This window comes from Nematolebias whitei, chromosome 9, assembly GCF_014905685.2.
Source record: "Nematolebias whitei isolate Nwh7 chromosome 9, NemWhi1, whole genome shotgun sequence".
Classification (NCBI taxonomy): domain Eukaryota; kingdom Metazoa; phylum Chordata; class Actinopteri; order Cyprinodontiformes; family Rivulidae; genus Nematolebias; species Nematolebias whitei.
Window position 1 is genome coordinate 5,431,082 of NC_056506.1, and position 6,275 is coordinate 5,437,356.

General features: G+C 33.0%; 1 long non-coding RNA gene across 1 annotated transcript; it reads right to left on the minus strand.

Moving 5' to 3' along the window:
- Positions 1-519: 519 nt before the first annotated feature.
- On the minus strand, positions 520-1,062 carry LOC119414361. The gene is made up of 3 exons (XR_005186998.1): positions 1,029-1,062; positions 877-940; positions 520-583 (listed from the first exon to the last, which is right to left on the minus strand). It is a non-coding gene; the product is annotated as an uncharacterized LOC119414361 (long non-coding RNA).
- Positions 1,063-6,275: the final 5,213 nt, after the last annotated feature.

Genomic DNA, 6,275 nt, shown 5'->3' on the forward strand with positions numbered 1-6,275 from the left:
TTGCAGACTAAAAAAAGCAATGTTAATAAAGTTATTCTTCCTTGTAAGTTGATCTTTGTTCTTTTTTTTCTTTAATGTTAATAAGGACACAATGTTGGGCAGAGGTGTACTTTTAACAATTTTATAGACAAATGATACCATTTACAGTCACAGCGGAGAGTTGCGGGGGGGCACAAAATGTTTACTTCTTTCTTGGAGGGGGGGCATAACAGAAAATAATTGAGAAGCACTGAACTAGGGCAACGATCCAGGTCTCTGACAACTAACTTTCCCCAATTATGAGTTTGTAACGTTTAGAATGTTCATGGAGTTTCAAGAGTTCATATAAGTTGAAGCATGAAGAAATGTAGTTTGAAGAATCCAGTGTGTTGGAAGCAGTTTTTATGAGGCAAAGCTAGTTTAAGGAGATGGGGCCTTAGGCTGCATCAGCCTCCCACCAGACCATGGGAAGAGTTCACTTGCAGGCTGGGATTCTGTACTCCCAGCTGTGCAGTTGGTTAGCTCGCCTTCCACAAACCTCCAAGCTGACTGACAAGGTTTGAGGAAATCCAAGTTCATTCAAGTCCATCCAAGTCCACCTGGCCTGTATTAGACAAACACGACTTGTAAGGTTCTATAAATCAAGCTAATAAGAAAACCTAACTTTAATAAAAGCTCGACCATGTGTACACAAACATAAATCCAAAATAAAACTAATATATCCCAAATTCCAAATAAATACAAAATTAATCTATACAATGGAATACTGTTTGCACATAGAACAAAGCAACAAATAATTCATAAAAGGCAAACAATACCATACAAACAGTATTGGGCCTGCTAAAAGCTAAGCACTAGCAGCAAATGCTAATGCTAAAACAAACAATTCAGACTCACCAATTCCAAGATAATTTCAGACTTAATCGGATGAAAATGCCCCTCTGTGTGTTAATCGTCCGATCTAAAGATTTTACATCAATGCATTTAGTCAAACAATACAGTAAAAACACTTTAGAGACCAAAATAACCAATTGCTTGTAAAAACAAACCTGGTAGTAGCCATGCACCTGCTTCCCCCAGCCATCTGATCTTCTTCTTCTTCTTCTTGATGAGTTTAATGGCGGTGGGCAAAAAACTGTAGGTGTGCATTACCGCCACCACTGGTATGGAGTGTGGTTCATCATGGGCTAATTCTATGTGTATGTGTGAGTAAACTATATATATCTCAAATTCTATTAATCAACTTTGTTTTCTTAAAATATCTAATTATAATTTGTATATGTTTGCTCTCCAAGTTGTGTTGTAGTTTTTCTTTTATCTTTTCAAACTGTCTCTTCATAAACCTTCGTTCTGCTGCATATTTATGACATTCCAGTATCACATGTTGAATAGTTTCATCTTGTCCACAGTGCTCACATTTTCCTGTATTGTGTTTCTTTATTTGAAATAATGAATAATTCAGTCCCGTATGTCCAAATCTCAATCTTGTTATTAATCTTTCTTCCTTTCTGAACAAACGTGTATATAAATGAACATTTAACAAAAAGAAATGGAAATCTTGCACGAGAAGCACGGTTATTAAAAAAACAAAACAAATTATTTTCGACATGGACAAGAAATGGAAAAATATGGATAAAAGCGCAAGATGGATCACAACCAAAAATAGTAAAAGACATGAAGGATTTAGATAAATTTAGATAAATCTAGATGACAAATAATTACAGACATGCAAAACTTTGAACATATAAAATGCATAAGAATTAGACTGATGAACAAAAACACTGAATAATAATGACGTACGATGAATCAGAATTCAATGTTGAAGAGGTGATTGACAAAATTTTTTTTCCAATTAGAAAAGAAAGTAAATATTATAATGATGATCAGTTCAATGTTATAAACACAAAGAAGATCTTTCTATTATTCATTTAAATTGCAGAAGTTTAAATGCAAATCTATTAAACATTTCAGAGTATTTACAAGGATTAAATAAGACTTTCAAAATAATAACATTATCTGAGACATGGTTAAACGATGAAAATATGAATAATGCTTTCATTGAAGGGTATAAGTTACATCATATGAACAGAAAAAACAAAAGAGGAGGTGGAGTGGCTATATTTATAGACAATGAAATCAAATGCAAATTGATAAGCGAAATGTCAATAATGGTGGAAGATATGTTGGAAATGATAACAATAGAAATAATAAAAAATAATACAAAGAACATCATAATAAGTTGTGTATATCGATCGCCATCCTCAAATATTGAGCTATTCACTGATAAACTATTGGAGTTATTAGAAAAAAGTAGAAATAAAAAAAATTTTCTATGTGGAGACTTCAATATTGACCTAGGAAATATCACTGATTCAAACAACATAAGTATATTCATAAATTCAATGTATAGTCTAAATCTTTGTCCATTAATATCAAATCCTATAAGAATTACAACTCAAAGTGCTACTATAATTGATAATATTTTCACAAATGTAACAGACGGTGATATGCTGAGTGGTATCTTGAAGACTGATCTTAGTGATCACCTACCAGTCTTCACTATTTACAAGAAAGAAAATGCTATAATTAAAACAACTACAAGAAAAAAACAAAAAAATTAACACGTCAAAAAAAGCATTAGACAAATTAAAAGCTGAGTTGGAACATCAAAAATGGGATAATGTGTACATAAATGATGTGAATAAATCTTATGATGAATTTATGACAATTCTAGAGGTCATCTATTATAAACATTGTATGCAAAAGAATTACACTAAGAAAAACAAAGTGGATTGTCCATGGATGACCAAAGGATTAAGAAATGCATGTAAAAAAAAGAATCATTTGTATTCGTGTTTTTTTAAATCAAGGACCAAGGAGGCTGAAGAGAAATACAAAAAATACAAAAACAAATTAGTTAGTATCATAAGGAAACACAAGAGGGAATACTATAGTAAATCATTGCATGAATGTAAAGGTGATATGCGCACAACATGGAGAGTAATGAATACTGTTTTAAAAAAGCATAAAGAGTGAACGGGACTTTCACAACATTTTGTGGAAAACGATGTGGAAATCTATGAAAATGATGAGATTGTCAATGGATTTAATAATTATTTTGCAAATGTTGGGTCTTGTCTAGCAGCTTCGATTCCTAAAGTGGAAAAAAATTTAAGTTATTTAAGAAATGGTTGTGTTGACAGTATGTTCTTGAGTGGAACAGATAAGGAGGAAATAATGAAAGTTGTCGAAAAATTTGCTGATAAAAGATCAAAGGATTGTGAAAATATGGATATGGTGGTTGTAAAGGAAATACTGAGTTGTGTGATTGAGCCATTTACATACATCTGTAATTTATCATTTTCAAAAGGAATTTTCCCAGATAGAATGAAGGTTGCTAAGGTAGTTCCTCTTTTTAAAAATGGTGACAAATGTACATTTAGTAATTATAGGCCTATATCTCTATTACCACAGTTCTCTAAAATTCTTGAAAAATTGTTTATGATTAGATTAGATAAATTTCTTGAGAAAAATAATATTTTAAGTAATAATCAATATGGTTTTAGGTCAAACTGTTCAACATCTTTGGCTCTCATGGAGTTGATAGAACAAATTACTACAGCGGTTGATCAAAAACAACATTGCATAAGTATATTTGTGGACTTAAAAAAAGCATTTGACACAATCGATCACACCATTCTGCTTGATAAATTGAATCATTATGGTATTAGAGGTCCTGCTTTGCAGTGGATAAGCAGTTATTTGAGAGATAGAAGACAGTTTGTTCAAATAGATGAAGTAAAATCTAATTTGTGCAGAACTCCATGTGGTGTACCACAAGGTTCAATACTTGGACCTAAATTGTTTATATTATATGTAAATGACTTAATTGAAGTGTCTGATATCTTCAAATGTGTTTTGTTTGCTGATGACACTACTTTTTTCTGTCTGGGTAAAGATATGGAACAATTAATTGAGTTGATAAACAAGGAATTTGTAAAAATACAGGATTGGTTTAAATCAAATAAGTTATCATTGAATATTGATAAAACTAATTTTATGGTATTTAGTAAAAAAAAGATAACTTTGGATTTTTGTTTCAAAATTGATGGCATTAAAATATGTAGAGTAAATGAAGTAAAGTTTCTGGGTGTAATCATTGATGATAAACTATCATGGAAACAACATATAAATTTTGTAAAAACTAAAATATCAAAGTCCAGTGCAGTATTATATAGAGTAAGGGACTTGTTAAATAATGAAGCTTTACATTTACTTTATAATACAATTGTAGTCCCACATTTTACTTATTGTCCCAATGTTTGGGGTACAGCATGTAAATCCACAACAAGGCCTATATTTATTCTACAAAAAAGAGCAGTAAGAATTATAACAAGAACGAGTTATTGTCATCCTTCTAATGTTCTGTTTAGTCAATTGAAATTACTTAAGTTTTATGATTTGGTGGATTATAATATTCTTTTACTTATGTTTAAGGCCCATAATTGTTTGCTGCCATCAAACATTCAAACATATTTTGTAAAAAGGACGAGTGGTTATAATCTAAAGTGTAGTGAGTCACGTGGGTACGTGTCACTAGTTGTATGACAAATATATGTGGTATATATTTATGCATACTATATTCACGAGTTCTTCATTTTTCTGACTGTGTAATGCCGTGCATTGAATTTAACAGAAATGCGAACGAGAGACGTTATTATCTTTGACCCATCAAATGAATGGAGTCATTTATTTTCAGAATCAAAGTTTAACATCAAACATTTACATTAATTTGGCAAAATATGAAAATAATAACAGACAAGTTTCACAAATATTGAACTTCAAATCACTCGGCGGTGATTTGAGGACTTTGCTTCAGATATTTCTAAAAATATCTGTACTGATTTATGAGAGAGAGGTGAGTTTAAGATGAACTGGAGATTTTATCTTACAGAGGAATATGTGAGGGAATTTAATCTGTTTGACCAGAAATTGCACGCTCCCATCAGGTATCTCAGCTTGTCCCAGGTACACTTTAGTCGAAGAAGAAACCGTTACCTTGTTGACGATAGATCACCTCAGTAAGAATCCTTCAGACTGATATCAGCGTCTCCGTTGAGAACAGCTAAAATCTTTGGAGAGTCGTGCGTGGTTAGTTCAAACAGAATCATAATCCCAAAACGTCTCTGGATTCTCGGCAACTCTGACTCTTCATTGTCAGCAGCTCTCAGACTCTTTCAGATCTTCTCAGACTCCAACTCCAAAACTCTCCATAACTGAATTCTCTTCTGAACTCCTTGAGAACCGACTGCACTCCATGGAATCTACTGCACTCTACTAGAACCGGGAAGTTGTCACATTTTAAATGAGTTTACTTCCGAGTTTACTTCAGAGCTTTCTGATTCGTGGATGGACCAGAAAGAGGAGTGGTTTTGTGACGTAAGATGTTATCTAAGCCAAGGTCAGAGAATGAGATTGTTTTAACAACTGACAGAGAGATTATTGCAGGAGAGCAGACTTCGTGGAGTCAACTCTTGGTAATCTTCTGAAAAAGTTTAAACATGACATCTTTCTCGGTAAACATTTTAGTTGACCGAAAACCAACCTTTCACATACTTACGAGCTTAGCTCATTTCAGACAGAAAATCAAGAAATGCATATTAACCTGATTTCTCCTTTGAATGGGGAATAAAATCATTACTTACTGTTTATGTAAAATAAAAATGAGTAGTTCTTTTCAACCTGTAAGCATTGAGTGAAACTAACACAATTTGATTATCAAAACATTTGTAAGACAGTAATGATTATAGGGGATTGTCTTTTCTGCTTGATTAATTCAAGAAAGAAAGTCATCAGATGGCTCAGACTTATTCAGATCAATGAAAATAACAGTCTCTGTCCATCTGGTAGATTTGAGGTCATCAGGGTCAGATGAGGGTCAGATCATCAGGTCATCTGGTTCACTACAGTCCCCCCTTTGGAAATCATCACCTGTCCATGGGGATGAATTCCAACCGTGAACTTAGACCTTCAAATGTCCTTGAGCTTGATGTAATCCAGCAAGGAAGACCAAAGTCAGAAGTAATCCAGCAAGGAAGACCAAAGTCAGAAGTAATCCAGCAAGGAAACAAAGTCAAGGTAATTCCACAATGTTCTTGGTATTCCATTGTGTTGATTATAATCCCATATCGTCTCGATAATTCCATTGTAGCAATGCTTTAACCCCTTGGAAACAGAGTCTGTAATCCATTGGAAAAAGTCATATAATCCACAACGGTAAATCCACAGCGATTGGA